Source organism: Ranitomeya imitator, chromosome 3 (genome assembly GCF_032444005.1).
Source record: "Ranitomeya imitator isolate aRanImi1 chromosome 3, aRanImi1.pri, whole genome shotgun sequence".
NCBI classification, from domain to species: Eukaryota; Metazoa; Chordata; class Amphibia; order Anura; family Dendrobatidae; genus Ranitomeya; species Ranitomeya imitator.
The window spans coordinates 311,451,056-311,473,620 of NC_091284.1; the positions used below are offsets into that span (position 1 = coordinate 311,451,056).

Genomic DNA, 22,565 nt, shown 5'->3' on the forward strand with positions numbered 1-22,565 from the left:
GCCAGCATTCAGTGGTTGGACCTCTGCTGCAGCACCATGTTCGCTGGTGCTGGCTTCTGCGGCCTCTGGGCTCTGTGACCTGGCTTGGTCGGCTGTTATGAGGAGGTAATTCAGTACCACAATGGACATAGAAGTCAGAGCACATACAGTGACTTGACAATAACCCAAAAACATAGAACGAGCTCTGAGACGTGGGAACTCTGCTGACCGCAATCCCTAATCCTCTCCAACAACACTAGAGGCAGCCGTGGATTGCGCCTAACGCTCCCTATGCAACTCGGCACAGCCTAAGAAACTAACTAGCCTGAAGATAGAAAATAAGCCTACCTTGCCTCAGAGAAATACCCCAAAGGAAAAGGCAGCCCCCACATATAACGACTGTGAGTTAAGATGAAAAGACAAACGTAGAGATTAAATAGATTTAGCAGAGTGAGGCCCGACTCCCTGAACAGAGCGAGGATAGGAAAGGTAACTTTGCGGTCAACACAAAACCCTACAAACAACCACGCAAAGGGGGCAAAAAGACCCTCCGTACCGACTAACGGCACGGAGGTACACCCTCTGCGTCCCAGAGCTTCCAGCAAGCAAGAAAAACAAATAAACAAGCTGGACAGAAAAAACAGCAAACAAAAATAACACAAGAGCAACTTAGCTATGCAGAGCAGCAGGCCACAGGAACGATCCAGGAGGAAGCAAGTCCAAAACTAGAACATTGACTGGAGGCCAGGATCAAAGCACTAGGTGGAGTTAAATAGAGCAGCACCTAACGACTTCACCACATCACCTGAGGAAGGAAACTCAGAAGCCGCAGTACCACTTTCCTCCACCAACGGAAGCTCATAGAGAGAATCAGCCGAAGTACCACTTGTGACCACAGGAGGGAGCTCTGCCACAGAATTCACAACAGTACCCCCCCCTTGAGGAGGGGTCACCGAACCCTCACCAGAGCCCCCAGGACGACCAGGATGAGCCATATGAAAGGCACGAACAAGATCGGGAGCATGGACATCAGAGGCAAAGACCCAGGAATTATCTTCCTGAGCATAACCCTTCCACTTAAACAGATACTGGAGTTTCCGTCTTGAAACACGAGAATCCAAAATCTTCTCCACAATATACTCCAACTCCCCCTTCACGAAAACCGGGGCAGGAGGATCAACAGATGGAACCATAGGTGCTGCCACGTATCTCCGCAACAATGACCTATGGAATACGTTATGGATGGAAAAGGAATCTGGAAGGGTCAAACGAAAAGACACAGGATTAAGAACCTCAGAAATCCTATACGGACCAATGAAACAAGGTTTAAACTTAGGAGAGGAAACCTTCATAGGAATATGACGAGAAGACAACCAAACCAAATCCCCAACACGAAGTCGGGGACCCACACAGCGTCTGCGATTAGCAAAACGTTGAGCCTTCTCCTGGGACAAGGTCAAATTGTCCACTACATGAGTCCAAATCTGCTGCAACCTGTCCACCACAGTATCCACACCAGGACAGTCCGAAGACTCAACCTGCCCTGAAGAGAAACGAGGATGGAACCCAGAGTTGCAGAAAAACGGCGAAACCAAGGTAGCCGAGCTGGCCCGATTATTAAGGGCGAACTCAGCCAAAGGCAAAAAGGACACCCAGTCATCCTGATCGGCAGAAACAAAGCATCTCAGATATGTTTCCAAGGTCTGATTGGTTTGTTCGGTCTGGCCACTAGTCTAAGAATGGAAAGCCGAGGAAAAAGACAAGTCAATGCCCATCCTTGCACAAAAGGCTCGCCAAAACCTCGAAACAAACTGGGAACCTCTGTCAGAAACTATATTCTCTGGAATGCCATGTAAACGAACCACATGCTGGAAGAACAATGGCACCAAATCAGAGGAGGAAGCTAATTTAGACAAGGGTATCAAATGGACCATCTTAGATTAGCGATCACAAACTACCCAAATGACTGACATTTTTTGAGAGACGGGAAGATCTGAAATAAAATCCATAGAGATATGTGTCCAAGGCCTCTTCGGGACCGACAAGGGTAAAAGCAATCCACTGGCACGAGAACAGCAGGGCTTAGCCCGAGCACAAATCCCACAGGACTGCACAAAAGAACGCACATCCCGCGACAGAGATGGCCACCAAAAGGATCTAGCCACTAACTCTCTGGTACCAAAGATTCCAGGATGACCAGCCAACACCGAACAATGAACCTCAGAGATAACTTTATTCGTCCACCTATCAGGGACAAACAGTTTCTCCGCTGGGCAACGATCAGGTTTATTAGCCTGAAATTTTTGCAGCACCCGCCGCAAATCAGGGGAGATGGCAGACACAATTACTCCCTCTTTGAGAATACCCGCCGGCTCAGACAAACCCGGAGAGTCGGGCACAAAACTCCTAGACAGGGCATCCGCCTTCACATTTTTAGAGCCCGGAAGGTACGAAATCACAAAGTCAAAACGGGCGAAAAACAGCGACCAACGAGCCTGTCTAGGATTCAACTGCTTGGCAGACTCGAGATAAGTCAAGTTCTTATGATCAGTCAAGACCACCACGCGATGCTTAGCTCCCTTAAGCCAATGACGCCACTCCTCGAATGCCCACTTCATGGCCAGTAACTCTCGATTGCCAACATCATAATTTCGCTCAGCAGGCGAAAACTTCCTGGAAAAGAAGGCGCATAGTTTCATCACCGAGCAATCAGAACTTCTCTGCGACAAAACAGCCCCCGCTCCAATCTCAGAAGCATCAACCTCAACCTGGAACGGAAGCGAAACATCTGGCTGACACAACACAGGGGCAGAAGAAAAACGACGCTTCAACTCTTGAAAAGCTTCCACAGCAGCAGAAGACCAATTGACCACATCAGCACCATTCTTGGTCAAATCGGTCAATGGTTTAACAATACTAGAAAAATTGCAGATGAAGCGACGATAAAAATTAGCAAAGCCCAGGAACTTTTGCAGACTTTTCAGAGATGTCGGCTGAGTCCAATCATGGATGGCCTGGACCTTAACAGGGTCCATCTCGATAGTAGAAGGGGAAAAAATGAACCCCAAAAATGAAACCTTCTGAACACCAAAGAGACACTTTGATCCCTTCACAAACAAATAATTAGTATGCAGGACCTGAAACACCGTTCTGACCTGCTTCACATGAGACTCCTAATCATCCGAGAAGACCAAAATATCATCCAAGTATACAATCAGGAATTTATCCAGGTACTCTCAAAAGATGTCATGCATAAAGGACTGAAACACTGATGGAGCATTGGCAAGTCCGAATGGCATTACTAGGTACTCAAAATGGCCCTCGGGCGTATTAAATGCAGTTTTCCATTCATCGCCTCGCTTAATACGCACAAGATTATATGCACCACGAAGATCTATCTTGGTGAACCAACTAGCCCCCTTAATCCGAGCAAACAAATCAGATAACAGCGGCAAGGGGTACTGAAATTTAACCGTGATCTTATTTAGAAGACGGTAATCTATACAAGGTCTCAGCGAACCATCCTTCTTGGCCACAAAAAAGAACCCTGCTCCCAATGGCGACGATGACGGGCAAATATGCCCCTTCTCCAAGGACTCTTTCACGTAACTCCGCATAGCGGCGTGCTCAGGCACAGATAAATTAAACAGTCGACCTTTTGGGAATTTACTACCAGGAATCAAATCGATAGCACAATCACAATCCCTATGCGGAGGTAGGGTATCGGACTTGGGCTCATCAAATACATCCCGGTAATCAGACAAGAATTCTGGGACCTCAGAAGGGGTGGATGACGAAATAGACAGAAATGGGACATTAGCATGTACCCCCTGACAACCCCAGCTGGACACAGACATGGATTTCCAATCTAATACTGGATTATGGACTTGTAGCCATGGCAACCCCAACACGACCACATCATGCAGATTATGCAACACCAGAAAGCGAATAACCTCCTGATGTGCAGGAGCCATGCACATGGTCAGCTGGGTCCAATACTGAGGCTTATTCTTGGCCAAAGGCATAGCATCAATTCCTCTCAATGGAATAGGACACTGCAAGGGCTCCAAGAAAAACCCACAACGCCTAGCATACTCCAAGTCCATCAAATTCAGGGCAGCGCCTGAATCCACAAATGCCATGACAGAATAAGATGACAAAGAGCAGATCAAGGTAACGGACAAAAGAAATTTTGACTGTACCGTACCAATGGTGGCAGACCTAGCCAACCGCTTAATGCGCTTAGGACAATCAGAGATAGCATGAGTGGAATCACCACAGTAGAAACACAGCCCATTCTGACGTCTGTGTTCTTTCCGTTCAACTCTGGTCAAAGTCCTATCGCACTGCATAGGCTCAGGTTTATGCTCAGATAATACCGCCAAATGGTGCACAGATTTACGCTCACGCAAGCGTCGGCCGATCTGAATGGCCAAAGACATAGACTCACTCAGACCAGCAGGCATAGGAAATCCCACCATGACATCCTTAAGGGCTTCAGAGAGACCCTTTCTGAAAATAGCTGCGAGCGCGCCTTCATTCCATTGAGTGAGCACGGACCATTTTCTAAATTTCTGACAATATACCTCTATCTCATCCTGACCCTGACACAGAGTCAGTAAATTTTTTTCTGCCTGATCCACTGAATTAGGTTCATCGTACAGCAATCCGAGCGCCAGGAAAAATGCATCAATATTACATAGTGCAGGATCTCCTGGCGCAAGAGAAAATGCCCAATCCTGAGGGTCGCCAAGTAAAAAAGAAATAATGATCCTGACTTGTTGAACTGGGTCACCAGAAGAGCGAGGTTTCAAAGCCAGAAATAGTTTACAATTATTTTTGAAACTCAGAAATTTAGTTCTAGTTCCGAAAAACAAATCAGGAATAGGAATTTTTGGTTCTAACATAGAATTCTGAACCACAAAGTCTTGAATATTTTGTACTCTTGCTGTGAGCTGATCCACACATGAAGACAGACCTTTAATGTCCATCGCTACACCTGTGTCCTGAACCACCCAAATGTCTAGGGGAAAAAAAAGGCAAAACACAGTGCAGAGAAAAAAAAAATGGTCTCAGAACTTCTTTTTTCCCTCTATTGAGAATCATTAGTACTTTGGGCCTCCAGTACTGTTATGATGAGGTAATTCAGTACCACAATGGACATAGAAGTCAGAGCACATACAGTGACCTGACAATAACCCAAAAACATAGAACGAGCTCTGAGACGTGGGAACTCTGCTGACCGCAATCCCTAATCCTCTCCAACAACACTAGAGGCAGCCGTGGATTGCGCCTAACGCTCCCTATGCAACTCGGCACAGCCTGAGAAACTAGCTAGCCTGCAGATAGAAAATAAGCCTACCTTGCCTCAGAGAAATACCCCAAAGGAAAAGGCAGCCCCCCACATATAATGACTGTGAGTTAAGATGAAAAGACAAACGTAGAGATTAAATAGATTTAGCAAAGTGAGGCCCGACTCCTTGAACAGAGCGAGGATAGGAAAGGTAACTTTGCGGTCAACACAAAACCCTACAAACAACCACGCAAAGGGGGCAAAAAGACCCTCCGTACCGACTAACGGCACGGAGGTACACCCTCTGCGTCCCAGAGCTTCCAGCAAGCAAGAAAAACAAATAAACAAGCTGGACAGAAAAAACAGCAAACAAAAATAACACAAGAGCAACTTAGCTATGCAGAGCAGCAGGCCACAGGAACGATCCAGGAGGAAGCAAGTCCAAAAGTAGAACATTGACTGGAGGCCAGGATCAAAGCACTAGGTGGAGTTAAATAGAGCAGCACCTAACGACTTCACCACATCACCTGAGGAAGGAAACTCAGAAGCCGCAGTACCACTTTCCTCCACCAACGGAAGCTCATAGAGAGAATCAGCCGAAGTACCACTTGTGACCACAGGAGGGAGCTCTGCCACAGAATTCACAACAGTCGGCTTCCCATTGCACCAGAACTGCGACCAGTTGGGCTTTGTTTTTGCCCGCAAAGTCAATGTGCTGTGACTTGCATAAGGCAACAAGGGTGTCTCTCGTCTGCTGCTCATAGAAGGCTTCTCCCCGCACAACCATGGTTGCCAAATAAAAGATAGGATAGAAAAACGAAGAGAAAGGGAGGGGATAATTACCCTTACACAATTGTCTCAAGACTAATAAAACACTGAGTTCGTTCTCCTAACTTATTTGCGCAGAGTCCTCGCAAGAACTTTCTGCAAGTTTTTAGTGAGAGGAATGATTACTCAAACCAAATCACTAATGTTCTAAGATATCCCACCGCCTTGCCACCAATTGTCACGATTCCCCTGACCGCTGTCACCAATTGGTCAGGATTCACACCGTGACCGTCACCCCTACGTCACGGATTGAGGTGACTTTAGGCCAACAGACGGCTATCACATGTGCAGGGGGGCTTATCTTAGTTATCCCTCCACTCCACGATGTGATGAAAAACCACACACAAGGCTATTGACCTCTTAGTTTACCGCAGGGGCTTATTCTAGGTATCCCACTGCTTTCAATATACCACAAACTGCAGGGATTTATGTATATCCCGCTTACAGTTCCCCTTAACACTTGCAGCTCTCTGGCGCCCCCTTACTCTCAGGTCAGATTCGGTACTGCACCTAGAGTAATTAGTCGCCAGAAAGGCTGCCTGCTATGTACTGGCTATTGGGCACGCTGCAGCGACGCGATAAACTACTCCCACTTAGGCAGGATCAATAATTATCAACGCCGCAGTCGCTATAACGCCACCCAACTACCCAGTACAAAATGTATGCTGCCACCAGCTTCGATTAAACGGGTCCGAAGCTAACCCAACACAGTAGCGTAATTCTCTTCCAGAGACAGGGTGCGTTTAGAGCATGGAGAATGAACTAACATATAATATTATATCCCATAAAAAATTAGGCAGTGCTTTATCAAAAATATTTTATAAAGATGTTATAAATGAGACAATTGCAAATATGTACAAGGGTAATTATAACATAAAGGGAATAAATGAGAAAAAGCAACACTCACATGTTCAAAGCATGACAGGCAACCAGGCTAGGGCAGTTTTCCATACGTCCCAACTCATGGGATGTACTCAGCTCTTCCAGGAAAATAGGACAAGAAGGAAGCTGGGGATGTGTGCAGACAGTTATAGCTTAAGCCTGTAACATCCCAGAAAGGGGTTGGATCACCTCGTCCCTCCTACCTCTTCAGTTTACTGATTTTACCCTAACCTATATCTAATTTCTATAATTCTGCTACAAAACATCTTATAGTCCTAACAAATCCATCATTCATCTCGGATTAACGTGAGCATTCTAATGAGATCAAATATGTCCTATCTGGGATACCTATTTACAGAGAAAACCCTACTTCTTTACCAGACGGAGTTAGAAGCCCGTGTTTCGGGGAATGGGTAGGTACACCGAGTGAGAATAAGAATATATATTTTCATATGTCTAGCTTAAATCATTTGCCTAATATCTAACAAAATGGAAATAGCTGTGGAGGATATCCACTTAATAAAACGTAACTTTTAATATATATAAATAAATAAAAAACTCGGATCCTAACCAACACATATATAGACATTAAACAATGTGCTCAAGCGAATCAGTGCTCAAGATAAAAAATTGGAGCGGTCTTACCAATTAGACGGACATAGAGGTACTCCCTCACGCTTCTGTCAGGGGAGTGGTATCAAAAATAAGCATTGGACTGGAGGGTAGGGGAAAGATGTGTCACTGCTATCTTCCCTGTAAAACCCCCCTAAGAGCTCCTGCCCTGACAAGGACAGGCCCAAATAAGTCCTACTATGGACACCCACCAACCAACGAAAATGCAAAATAAATGCACTATTAACATGTGGGAACACTGGACGCCATTTGCATGGTAGGTAGAGGCGACGCTTTTTGGAAACAAGGCTTACATTGCCGCAGTTATCCCACCCAGCCTCCATTTTTGGGAATACCGGGCTTCACTAACATGGTGACCGGATCTGACGCTCTCATAATGGCGCCGATACTTCCGGTCATAGGCGCGACAGTAGCCGAAACTGTTCCGCCATATGAGGAGAAAACCGGCTGATGGGAGCGCTGTGTTCCACCAATATAGTGGACGGATATGACGTTTTCAAAATGGCGCCGGCACTTCCGGCGACAAGCGCTGCGTTCCACCAATATGGTGGACGGATATGACGTTTTCGAAATGGCGCCGGCACTTCCGGTGACAAGCGCTATGGCGCCCGGAGCTATTCCACCACGCGATGAGAGAACCTGGTATACAACGCCGAACTTATAATTAAGGTACAATTTTATACAGCTGTTTTGGTTTTTGGGGGCTATATAGGGGGAGCATTTTGGCCAGTGTGAAGGGACTTTCTCCAAGTTGCGGACACAGCCGATACCTGGGGACTGTGTATTGGGACTCCTTGCCACTGCGGATCCCTTGAGGACACGGATTTTCATGGACCTATATGGATTCCATGTGACTGAACCTTTTTCTTGGACTATTTGAACAGACCCACTGGTTTTTGCATCGCATTGAATACAACTCCCCTGATGATTCTCCCTCATTGGAGTTGAAACGCGTTGGAAGATATAGAGACATTGCATTTATTTTGCATTTTCGTTGGTTGGTGGGTGTCCATAGTAGGACTTATTTGGGGCCTGTCCTTGTCAGGGCAGGAGCTCTTAGGGGGGTTTTACAGGGAAGATAGCAGTGACACATCTTTCCCCTACCCTCCAGTCCAATGCTTATTTTTGATACCACTCCCCTGACAGAAGCGTGAGGGAGTACCTCTATGTCCGTCTAATTGGTAAGACCGCTCCAATTTTTTATCTTGAGCACTGATTCACTTGAGCACATTGTTTAATGTCTATATATGTGTTGGTTAGGATCCGAGTTTTTTATTTATTTACATATATTAAAAGTTACGTTTTATTAAGTGGATATCCTCCACAGCTATTTCCATTTCTAATCCAGAGGATATAGACACGGCCTATTCTATTTATACGCCCTAGCTGCGTTCCCTAATATCTACCAAAAACTAAACAAAGAATCTCTCATGGATCCTCGAAGTTTCTACTTCACTTATAGCTGAACAAGAGCTTACACAGGAAATGCCGGTCGTAAATACTTTTGGCTCTCCTAACCCCCACACTCTTTGAGAAGGAAAGCCAGGAATTTGCAGCTACAACTGTTGCAGTATCACTCCAAGAAGGGGGGCTTAGCCCACGCAGGCTAGCAAGAGAACTACTTATGATATTTCATACCATATCGTGACAAGTTCGATCACAGTATTCACAACAGCACACTCCATGTGCTATAGCTTACAGTTAGCGGTTTTGCAGTTGCGTCTGCACTTACAGGCAGAGCACAGTTCCTTTTTCAGAGTAGGGTGGGAATTCCTGTTTGAACCTAGCATTTGTCTCCGGGCGTCCTCAGGTGCGGGCTCAAAAGCCACAGAGTGACATAGCAGGTTCAACCACCAGTTTAGTGGGGGCGAGTGCTGGGGATCCCACTAGCTCCTACTCTGCTGCGCCCTGTAACAGCTAAGGCCGGGTTCACACTGCATCTAGGCAGTCCGTTAGACGGACTACGTTATACCGCAGTATAAATGCGGTGTAACGTAGTCAGCTACGGCCGCCATTGACAGCAATGTCGGACGCATCGCTAGCGCATGCCCACAATGGGCGTGCACTAGGGATGTGCCGTCATTGAGTGACGGACCCGGAAATTTTGGTTCCAAAATTGCGCTGATGTAAAGTAGACATGTGGGAAATTTTAATCCTGATTGTCTCTAGAGAAATAGTAGTGCCTCAAAAACAACACTCACATAGAATCTAATCAACAACGTCCATGATGGTATAATAGCCCATGGACAAAAAGTGAAAAAGGCAAAAAGTAGAATTAAAAGGTTATATCTTTATTACAAAAATAATTAAAATAGACCAAAACAGTGACAGGGCTAAAAAAAAAACCTCCATAGGGGAGGACCAATCGTATAACAGACGCAACCAATACACTGTGAGATTCCTTGCAGTAAAAGACAAACATGAGTGTAAATATGCTAATGCATAGAAATAGAAGTAGATATGAATATAAATGCAAGCGATAAAAAACAGGTATATAAGAAGCGGAAGCTCAGTCTCACCAACCTGACTATAGGTACAGAACTGTAGTAGCCAACTATACATATAAAGTGTCAATGATGAATATAACACTGGCAGGCCATGTAGGAACAATACCGAAAAAACTATATGTGCCAAATCTGCAGCTAAAAGATGCTAGAAAAATGATAATAATAAGGCAATATAACAGGTGACGGGCTGCAAGCTAGCAATAAATGTCTCTGTGTGGCCACAAGTGGGATAAAGATGCCGTACTGATGATATACCTGGCGGTGTGCAAATGCTGCAGCTGGGAATAACAAGGTGGCAGTATACAGTGGTAAGAACCATAATCATGGACCGGGTGGTAAAGCAGGAGAAGTAGCAGCAGGTAGAGGTATGGGAGAGTTTACCGCGGGAGTACGTTGCGTCCGGTGTCCTCACCTCCCGCCCGACGGGCGCCGTTTTGCTACTCGCTTCTTCTGGGGGCGTGTGCAGAGAGGGGTGCCGACACTGTATATAAGTGCCGTGAAAGAGCATAATAGGATGCGCCTCCCCTCCCGATGTACCGACGCATGCGTCAGGACAAGTTCTCCCCTGATGGAAAAAAGGTGACTTCCGGGAGATGCCTGGGTGGAACGCAGTGACACGCACAGCGTTCACCTAATAGACACCCCCGGAAGTCATGGGGGATCAGACCCAGCGCATGCGCACCTAGGAGGGGCACGGAGGGGAATAGAGCTAAGATCAAGCCCGCAGCTGCCGGCAAGAGTGTATAAGGCGCTTACCAATAGCAGGTGAAACCATAACGGGTCAACTATGGTGTGACAATAGTGGAGTAAAAGTTATTAGCATTGTGAACCCATGCAAGAGAGGAAAAAGAAGTGCCCTAAATAGCCATATAAAGTTTATTAATAAATAAATAAATATTAATCCAGAATTGATACTGGGAATAATAGATGATAATAAATATAAAGAATGAATAATTAATAAATAATAAATGAATAATATATATCTCATATTTATAGTGAACAGTGTAAAGATATATATAAAAAATCTATATAAAAACCCTGAAGTATAAATAAATATATCTTTGAGTACTAAAGGTGTACCTATTAATTAGCCCAATAAACTACCGAATATAAAATTAATAATAATAATAATAATGATAAAACTACATATACCTGTGTATATGGTAGTATTATGAACATCAATTAATTATTTAACGGTGCACAAAAGAAAAAGAATCATAATAAATCTCCCCCACCATTAGTATATACAGAAATAGTGAAAAAACCCCTATGCGTCAATAACTAAATATATAAATAACATACAGATGACATAAAAACATTTTTTTATACAATATATAAATATAAAATATTGTGCAAAAAAAGTCCAATTAATATAGGTAGTGTGCTTAATAAAACTCCACTAATTCCCGATCGTTTCTTCAGCTTGGTCTTCAGATAACTGGTTTCGGAAATGGTTAGCACCGTCCTTGCCATTAGAAGCGGAAATAAATGTATATTAGCATTTCTCTTAATCTGGTATATTATCCTCTATTCACACTCTCTCGTCACGGATACTTCTGTAAAAAATAAAATTTATATTAAAACCAAATAAAAACAACACAGACAACAATCGATTAAAAAAGGGGAACCCCTGACCTAAATTCAGGAAAATAACCATAGGAAACAACCAACCGTTATTATAAAAATGCATTAAAATATTGGATTGACGTTCATTCTCTGTCCTCCATAGTACACGCCTGCGCAAGGCAAGATTGCCTTGTGCAGGCATGTACTACGGAGGACCGAGAATGAACTTCAATCCAATATTGCAGCCAGCGGGTAAGGAAAGGGTGAATCAAACACCCGAAAACCCCGCCCCTATGGCTGAAAATTGTTCCCTCCAAATTCAGGTGACAGAGTCCCTTTCAACTCTATAGAGACCGCGATCTGCTGCAGCCGTCAGTCTTTCCTCCCCTCCGTCCTGTCCTCTGCTGCCCTCTCCCCTCTGTCCTGTCCTCAGTTCGCCCCTGGTCTCCGATCCCACCCCCCCCCCCCTCGTACCTCTCGAGTCCCGGTGTCCGTCAGTCTTCTCCGATGGGCACCGCCATCTTCCAAAATGGAAGAATCAGCCGGCAGATTCAGTCATTCATTCGAGGTAGGGTTAGAATTAGGCTGGGTTCACATTTCGTTTTGGCAGTCCGTTAGATGGACTACGTTACACCGTGGCATAACACGGTGTAACGTAGTCCGTGAACGCCATTAAGTTCTATGTTGGATGCATCGCTAGTGCACGCCCACAATGGGCGTGCGCTAGCCATGTGCCGTCATTGAGTGACAGACCCTGGAACGCAGGCTGCAGCGTTTCCGGGTCCATCACTGCTAGCACAGATAGAGCTAGCAGATGCTCTATCTGCGCTAGCGCGATGTAACAGCAGCCCGTTAGTGTATCTGCTGAACGGGCTGCTGCTAACGCAATGTGAACCTGGCATAACAGGGTTCAGCGTTGCTTTTGTGCTCTGCGACTCTGTGGAGCAACAGAGTTTGCGTTTGTTAACACTGGATGACGTTAAGGCTACGTTCACATTTGCGTTGTTGGGCGCAGCATCATCGACGCGTCATGCGCCCCTATCTTTAACATGGGGGGCTCATGGACATGTGCCGGTATGCGTTGTATTGCGTTTTACGACGCATGCGTCAATTTGACGCACCAGACAGGGCGCGGACGACGCTACTTGTAGTGTTTTCCCTGCGCCAAAATTCATGAACATTACTAGTTTATGTCAACGCATACGTCAAAAAACGTGTTGTTGTTTGCGTCGACGACGCTGCGCCCAACAACGCAAATGTGAACGTAGCCTAACCCGTGTGTACTTAGGTGTAATGCCGCCATTACTAGGCAGCATGTTCCATCACTGCACAGCGGACTCCGGGCTGCGACCTCACCTTACTTCTTCTGTAATAGTATTTGGTGTTCCGCCAGCCCTAACAGCGGGCTACTGTATTACTGGATGAAGTCTAATGGTGGTCTGCACTGCTTTATACTGAGGACACAGTGCTAAACGTCTGACATCTGCTTGCCGGCATCCCCATAAGCAGGCATGCCACAAGTGCGCCTTTTCTGCTATCGCGTGCACGAGAAGATAAGACTGTGGGAGCAGGCCGTCACCACATGGCCATGGCTGGGCGACAGCGCGGGCACATGGGACGGAGGAGGAGGATGTCCCATTGTCAGGGGCAGCTCTGAGGTGATTTCCCGCGTCACCTGCTGTGCGGCCTATGGAGGCGCCGTCAGTCACGTGTCCCACACGGCCGCCGCCGCTGATAATAATAGCAGGTTGGCGCGGAGGATTAGACGACGCCTTCCTTTCCTCCTACAGATGACATCGCAGGACACAAGCCCGCCCTCCAAGCCTTTAATCTTCTCCGCTAGTATAAATATAGGAGCGGGGGAGGGGCAGGGGTAATTGTCCTTTCCTGCACAGATAGGGTAAGCATTGTATTGTGCTGGCGGTGGGGGATAATGGGGCGCAGGACGATGCCGGGTTCCGTGCACTGACCGGGGGCAGTAATGTGGCGACATGGGCGCTGTAGCGTGTGGTATCGGGGGAGGGGAGCCCGACCATTGGCGGCATGGCGCTTGGCTGCATGGTGGAGCCTCGTGCCGCGGCAGATGAATGGGCACAGCGCGTGCTGGTGCCCAAACTCGGGGCGTGATTGTGACTAGTTAGCCCAAGTAGCCGGTGTGGGGCTTCTAGGCCAGCAGGTAGTAATGCCATGATGGAGCAGAGACCTATGGGGAAGATACATTATTATTATTATCGTTTATGCGATGGAGCACGTGCCCTCGGCTACTTTATTGCCTCTTCTCCATTGTAAGAACTGCAGCGAGACTGCTGTTTCTGGAGGTCCAGGACTAATAGTGGCAAGAATCCCATGAAGGGTTATCTAGGACTTTGGGGAACGTGTCTGCTTTACTTCGCCATGTGTCTCATCTCGCCCATTCTCCAGCCTCATTGTCCGACCATAGACGTTTCTGGAATGTACACATCTGTGCTAAAGTCTCCCCATCTGTCCCAGAGCGCTGTGAATGGAGAGGCCATGCTCTGTCCATGTACTTCTATGGGAGTTCCTAAACTGGTGACTCGCTCAGCGACTTTCAGCTCTCCTAGAAGTCAGTACTATGCTGCAAATTTGTCTCCATTTACAGAAGCGCTAGATTGGGCCCCATTTTCTGCACGTAGGTTCCATAAATGTTAAAAGAAAAACCTAAAAGATGAGTTTTTCCCCTTCCCCCAAACTACTACTTGCTCTTTCAAAATCCAGTTCAGGCCGGTTTCACACGTCAGTGTCTCCGATACGTGTAGTGACAGTTTTACCACGTACCGGAGTCAGACACATGTAGACCCATTCAAATGAATGAGTCTATGCATGCACATGTCAGCTTGTTTTGACAAATGTGTGTACGCTTGGCGGTTCCAAGCGCTGTGGATTAGACAGGGGTGGAAAGAGATGATTTGCATAGCTCCGCCTACTGCAAAGGATTCTGGGTAAACCTACTATTTGTATTATGCTGCTTGCAAGTACTTTCCGTTTCAGGAAAGCATCCACTATGTATTTCCTTTTAAGTAGAGGGCTTTTCGGTCTTTCGTCCCGCTACATTTAGCCCAACTTGGGTCTCTCCCTAAGGTGGCCAGCATATATGTAAAACACGCAGACGTGTCTGTTTTTACCCTGACACACAGGCTGCAAAATGTACCGCACACGGAGAACAGTGTACACTGTCCTCCGTGTGCACGGACGGCTGCCAGGGAAGCGGCTCTACTGTAAAGGTACCGTCACACTAAGCGACGCTGCAGCGATATAGACAACGATGCCGATCGCTGCAGCGTCGCTGGAGAGCTGTCACACAGCTCTCCAGCGACCAACGATGCTGAAGTCCCCGGGTAACCAGGGTAAACATCGGGTTACTAAGCGCAGGGCCGCACTTAGTAACCTGATGGTTACCATTGTAAAAGTAAAAAAAAAAACACTACATACTTACATTCCTGTCGCGTCCCCCAGCGTCAGCTTCCCTGCACTGAGTAAGCGCTGGCCGGAAAGCAGAGCGGTGACGTCACCGCTGTGCTCTGCTTTACGGCTGGCCGGCGCTGACACTGGGGGACGCAGGGAAGCTGACGCCGGGGGAACGTGACAGGCATGTAAGTATATAGTGTTTTTTTTTTTTTTTTTACTTTTACAATGGTAACCAGGGTAAACATCTGGTTACTAAGCGCGGCCCTGCGCTTAGTAACCCGATGTTTACCCTGGTTATCAGTGAACACATCGCTGGATCGGCGTCACACACGCCGATTCAGCGATGTCAGCGGGTGATCCAGCGACGAAACAAAGTTCTGGACTTTCAGCAACGACCAGCGATGTCACAACAGGATCCTGATCGCTGCTGCGTGTCAAACACAACGATATCGCTATCCAGGACGGTGCAACGTCACGGATCGTTATCGTTGTAAAGTCGCTAAATGTGACGGTACCTTAAAGGGACTCTGTCACCTGAATTTGGAGGGAACAATCTTCAGCCATAGGGGCGGGGTTTTCGGGTGTTTGATCCACCCTTTCCTTACCCGCTGGCTGCAATATTGGATTGAAGTTAATTCTTTGTCCTCCGTAGTACATGCCTGCACAAGGCAATCTTGCCTTGCGCAGGCGTGTACTATGGAGGACAGAGAATGAACTTCAATCCAATATTGCAGCCGGCGGGTAAGGAAAGGGTGAATCAAACACCCGAAAACCCCGCCCCTATGGCTGAAGATTGTTCCCTCCAAATTCAGGTGACAGTCCCTTTAAGAGCTGTTCCCCTGCATGTGGTGCTGAAGCTGGCTGTCATCCCTTCTCTCCTGCTCTGCCAGCGAGCAGCATGAATAGGGGAGAATGAATTAAAGAAAAAAACGGCGTGGGGTCCCCCGTATGTTTTTCAACCAACCCGGCAAAACTCAGATGCTGGCTGCTATTCTCAGGCTTGTAAGGGCCCATGGATATGCCCTGCCCCACCCAGCCTAAAAACAGGTGCCCAGAGATGATGCATCTATTAGATGCCCCAATTCGGTTCTTCCCACTTCGCTACTATTGTAAGGTGACATTTAAGCCAGCCTAGTAATGGAGAGATGTCAATAAGACACCTCTCCGTTACGAATCCTAAAGTTTAAGGGTTAATAAAACACCACACATTAAGAATAAAGTCTTTAATGAAATAAAACAATAAACAGAGTTTTGCCATCTTTATTAGTCTGCCAATTCAAGCAAAGCCCTCGATCTCCTGTGTTTAAAAAAACAAAAACAAAACCTGTCCGGCGTACAGTCAGTCCCATGCCGTAATCCATGTCTGGGGGATAAACGGTTTACAACCGGGAGCGGTGCTAATGCGACTGCCCCTGGCTGTAATCTACTGGGGAATGAGTGAGACGCAGGCTCAGTAATTAGCGGTGACGTCACTGAGTCTGTGCTCGCTCGCTGGCATGAACTGTGACCTCAGGACCGTGGGAGAATGCCGGCCGAGCAGGAGAGAACGGATGACAGCCGGCTTCAGCACCACATGCAGGGGAACAGCGCTTACTGTAGGGCTGCTTCCCCGGCGGCCGTCCGTGTGGTACTGGGGCAGCATACGTGTGCCACACAAAGTACACACAAGGACACTGATATCTCCGGTACTGGGTTTTCTGGTACCAAAAAGATCAAGACGTGTGAAACCGGCCTCAGTCTGTGATGCCATTTATTTTAAATGAAACACTGCTCAAGTGTAGACTGTCAGGTTCAATTAAAGGAATGGAACAAAAATATCCTGTGAAATGTTTAGGAATTGCAGCTGTTTTTCTACTCTCCCCTCTTCAGGGGATCTAAAGTAATTGGGCAAATTACCTTTCCTATAAACGTTCATTTTTAATATTTTGTAGAGAATCCTTTGCAGTTAATGACTGGCTGACATCTAGATGCCACGGACGTCACCAAACGCTGGGTTTCCCCCTTCATGATGCTTTGCCAGGTGTTTACTGCATCTGACTTCAGTTGTTTGTGGGTCTTTCTGCCTCAAGTTTTCTCTTTGAGAACCTGTCAGCAGGATTTAGCCCTATAAAGGTGTTGCTATAATGGCACTGTGCACCTGATTTATATAATACCTGATGTGAAGGGATCTGCTCAGTGACTGCTGAATAAGAAGTTTTCAGAAAATTACTAGTGATGGGTGAATCTGAACAGTAAAGTTCGGAGTTCTTTCCGAACACCTAGTGTCTGGGCATCAGACCCCGAACGCTGACTTCTCCAGTAACTCTGTTACTTTTAGAGTTCGGCAGCCCAAATATCAGTTGTTTCCCATGCAAAACATTGCAAGAAAAACTGGCGGCAATAATTGGCGGTAAGTTCGTTACGCTCGTCAGAGCTGCGGTTTCCATGCTGTCACGTGACTGTGTGTGTAAGCCACTAGCTGTTAGTGTTACACTCATCATCCTACACCTGCTCTCACTGATTGCAGCGAGAGCAGGTGAAGCTGGTAAGAGTATTGATCAGCTGGCACCTGTGCAATAAAAAGTGTGGGGACCCCTCTATTTTTGTTAACAGCACAGGTAAAGCTGACAGCTGTGGGTTACAACCCTAGCTGACTGCTTTATAATGGCTGGTTATCAAAATAGAGGGGTCCCCACGCCATATTTTTGACAACTAGCCAAGGGAGAGCAGGGGGCTGGTATTCTCAGACAGGGACTGGGACATGGATATTGGCCCTCCCCAGCCTAAAAATAGCAGCTTGCAGCCATGCCAGAAAAGGTGTATCTAATAGGCTACGTTCACATTAGCGTTAAGCTAATGTGCGTCGGGTTTGCGTCGGCGACGCATGCGTCATGCGCCCCTATACTTAACATGGGGGACGCATGCGTTTTTTTTTTGTTGCGTTGTGCGACACATGCGTCTTTTTTGCCGCAAGCGTCGGACCAAGAAAACGCAACAAGTTGCATTTTTCTTGCGTCCGATTTTCGGCAAAAACCGACGCATGCGTCGCAAAACGCAGCGTTTTTGCGTGCGTTTTGCCGCGTTTTTGCGTGCGTTGTGCGTTGCGTCGCTGACGCAGCGGCGCACAACGCTAGTGTGAACGTAGCCTTAGATGCACCAATTCTGGCTCATTACCCGGCTCTTCCCACTTGCCCTGGTGCATTGGCAAGTGGGGTAATAGTTGTGAGGTTGATGTCAGCTGGTTTATGGCCGCTGACATCAAGCCCACAGGTTAGTAATGGAGAGGCATCTGTAAGACGCCCCTATTACTAACCCTAGTAAGATTGTAATAAAGAAAAAGCAAGACTCAAGTCCTTTATTTGAAATAAAATTCACCCTATTTTACCTATTTATTTTAGGAATAAAAAAGCAGTTATTCTGTTATGTCTGACGAGAAGATAAAACACCGATGCCCATGTCCTCTGTAAGGCTGGTTTCACACTTGCGTTTTAAAAAAAAAAACGCATGGTGAAAAAGCATGTAAACGCTTGCAAACGCTGCATTTTTTAGACGCATGCGTTTTTGCATGTGGTGTAAAAAACGCGGCGTTTACATGCGTTTTTCCTTGCGTTTGCGTTTTTTAAACGCATGCTGAGAAATGTGTGACAGCTGCCAATCATCTCAATAAAGTAAAAAAACACTATAAACATAAATAGCTAGGGTTAAGCGTAGGGGTAGGGATCCTAACCCTAAAGGGATCCTAACCCTACCCCTAACCCTAAAGGGATCCTAACCCTACCCCTAACCATAAAGGGACCCTACCCCAACCCTAATCCCTTTAGGGTTAGGGGTAGGGTTAGGATCCCTTTAGGGGTAGGGTTAGGATTCCGTTAGGGGTAGGGTTAGGATCCCTTTAGGGTTAGGATCCCTGTAGGGTTAAGGTTAGGATCCCGTTGGGGTTAGGATCCCTTTATGGTGGGGGGTGGCATATCAGTGTGTTTTCTGTTTTTTTTAATATAAAAACGCATGCGTTTTTAACGCAAACAAACGCATGCACAAAAAAACGCATGCGTTTCCATTGACTCCAATGTATTTTTTGGCCCCCAAAAAAACGCATGAAAACGCATGCGTTTTTATTTGTCCAAAAAACGCCCTTTAAAAATACAAGTTGCATTTTTGAAAATGAACGCATGCAGTAAAAAAACGCATGCGATTGAAAACGCGACCAAACGCGTACAAAAAAAACGCATGCATTTTCAATGTTAAATATAGGGAAAAAACGCATGCGTTTTTTTGTGCAAAAAACGCTGCAGACAAAAACCGCAAGTGTGAAACCACCCTTAAAGACAAAAAAAAAAATTCCTCACCTGTCCGAAGACTATCCATATCTGTCCCACAACGAGACCTGATTTGCAGCGCAGTGACATCAGTGATGCAGCGGCTTTCAGTGAAACAGGAGTATGATTACGCTCCTACAGTGTGTAGTGCTGACATGGGAAAGATCCCCGGGGTTCATAGCTGTTGAATGCTGGTCACCTCACTGATGTCACTGTGTTGGAAAATTCTCACAGCAAGTGGGACAGATGTGGATTTTCTTGTCGGACAGGTGAGGATATATGGTGTCCAACTTATTAAGGTTGAAGGAAGACTTTAAGTCCATCTATTTCAACACATAGCCTAACCTGACATGCCCTAACATGTTGATCCAGAGGAAGGCAAAAAAACCCATGTGGCAAAGAGTAAAGGTACCGTCACACTAAGCGACGCTGCAGCGATACCGACAATGATCTGGATCGCTGCAGCGTCGCTGTTTGGTAGCTGGAGAGCTGTCACACAGACAGCTCTCCAGCGACCAACGATCCCGAGGTCCCCGGTAACCAGGGTAAACATCGGGTTATTAAGCGCAGGGCCGCGCTTAGTAACCCGATGTTTACCCTGGTTACCAGCGAAGACATCGCTGAATCGGCGTCACACGCCGATTCAGCAATGTCAGCAGGAAGTCCAGCGACGAAATAAAGTGCTGGACTTTCTGCAGCGACCAACGACATCACAGCAGGATTCTGATCGCTGCTCTGTGTCAAACTGAACGATATCGCTAGCCAGGACGCTGCAACGTCACGGATCGCTAGCGATATCGTTTAGTATGACGGTACCTTAAGCTCCACATTGGGGGGAAAAAATTCCTTCCCGACTCCACATATGGCAATCGGACTAGTTCCCTGGATCAACGCTCTATCAAGGAATCTAATATATATGTATATATGTATATATGTATATATGTATATATGTATATATGTATACATACACATACACATACACATACACATACACATACACATACACATACACATATATACACATATATACACATATATACACATATATACACATATATACACATATATACACATATATACACATATATACACATATATACACATATATACACATATATACACATATATACACATATATACACATATATACACACATATACATATACATATACATATACATATACATATATACATATACATATATACATATACATATATACATATACATATATACATATACATATACATATATATATCTCTATATCTCCTGTAACATTATACTTTTCAAGAAAGGCATCCATTCCCCTCTTAAATTTAAGTAATGAATCACGCATTACAACATCATACGGCAGAGAGTTCCATAGTCTCACTGCTCTTACAGTAAAGAATCTGCATCTGTTGTTATGCTTAAACCTTCTTTCCTTCAGACGTAGAGGATGCCCCCTTGTCCCTGTCTTAGGTCTATGATTAAAAAGATCATCAGAAAGGTCTTTCTACTGTCCCCTCATATATTTATACATTAAAATAAGATCACTCCTTAGTCTTCGTTTTTCCAAACTAAATAGCCCCAAGTGCAATAACCTATCTTGGTATTGCAGAACCCCCAGTCCTCTAATAACCTTGGTCGCTCTTCTCTGCACCTGCTCTAGTTCAGCTATGTCTTTCTTAAACACCGGAGACCAGAACTGTACACAGTATTTTAAGTGTGGTCGCAGAAGTGACTTGTATAGGTAAAATTATGTTCTCCTCATGAGCATCTATGCCTCTTTTAATGCATCCCATTATTTTATTTGCCTTAGTAGCAGCTGCCTGACACTGGCCACTGAATGAGTTTGTCATACACCCAGGTCTTTTTCATTGACGGTTTTGCCTAGAGTTTTAGAATTAAGCACATAGTTATACATCTTATTACATCTACCCAAGTGCATGACCTTACATTTATCCCCATTAAAGCTCATTTGCCATTTATCCAAGCTTCTAGTAATAAATCTTAAAAAGAAGAGGGCCCAATACTGACCCCTGTGGTACCCCACTGCTAACCGCGACCCAGTCTGAGTGTGCTGCATTAATAACCACCCTTTGTTTCCTATCCTTGAGCCAGCTCTTAACCCACTTGCACATATTTTCCCCTATCCCCATTATTCTCATTTTATGTATCAACCTTTTGTGTGGCACCGTATCAAAAGCTTTTGAAAAGTCCATATACACTACATCCACTGGATTCCCTTGGTCCAATCCGGAACTTACCTCTTCATAGAAACTGATCAAATTAGTCTGACATGAACGGTCCCTAGTAAACCCGTGCTGATACTGGGTCATGAGGTTATTCCTCTTCAGATACTCCAGTATAGCATCCCTTAGAATGCCCTCCAGGATTTTACCCACAGTAGAGGTTACCGATTACCTTTGCTGGAACTGCAGGTTTCTGTTCCCCAATCTATTTCAGGGTAGTTGAAGTCCCCCATAATAATGACTTCTCCTTGAGTCGAAGCTTCATCTATTTGCTTTATGAGGATATTCTGCATCGCTTCCTTTATTTTTGGAGACTTATAACAAACCCCTATCAGTAATTTATTTTCCCCCTCCCCTTATCTCCACCCACAGGGATTCGACATTTTTATTAGATTCACCTATATTATCACGCAGGATGGGTTTTAAGGATGATTTTACATAGACACACACCTCCCCCTCGCTTATCCTTTCAGTCATTTCTGAACAGACTATAGACCTGCAAGTTAACAGCCCAGTCATGGCTCTCATCCAGCCACGTTTAGATATCCCCACCAGGTCATAATTATGCTCCAACAACATTAATTCTAATTCGTCCATTTTGTTGGAGAGGCTTCTGGCATTAGTATACATACACTTTATGTATCTCTCTGCCCCTCTATTCTTTCTTTAATTATTAATTATTCTAACCCCACCCCCATGCCACCGCCACCCCCAACTTCCTTATTAGTGATAGAGACCTGGGCACAATCTTCCCCCCTATAAAATGAATACCCTCCCCCCAATTCCTAGTTTAAACACTCCTCCAACCTTCTAGCCATTTTCTCCCCCAGCACAGCTGCACCTTCCCCATTGAGGTGCAGCCTGTCCCTAGTCTAGAACCTGTAGCCAACTGAGAAGTCGGCCCAGGAACCCAAACCCTTCCTT

At 45.8% G+C, this 22,565-nt stretch overlaps 1 protein-coding gene across 1 annotated transcript in view; it reads left to right on the forward strand.

Moving 5' to 3' along the window:
• The first annotated feature begins 13,227 nt into the window (after window positions 1-13,227).
• LOC138669825 (high mobility group protein HMG-I/HMG-Y-like) overlaps window positions 13,228-22,565 on the forward strand; it is a 98,301-nt gene continuing 88,963 nt past the window's right edge. Inside the window, exon 1 of the mRNA XM_069756600.1 lies at window positions 13,228-13,588. The gene's annotated coding sequence lies outside the window, so the exon portion shown is untranslated. The remainder of the gene's footprint in view (window positions 13,589-22,565) is intronic.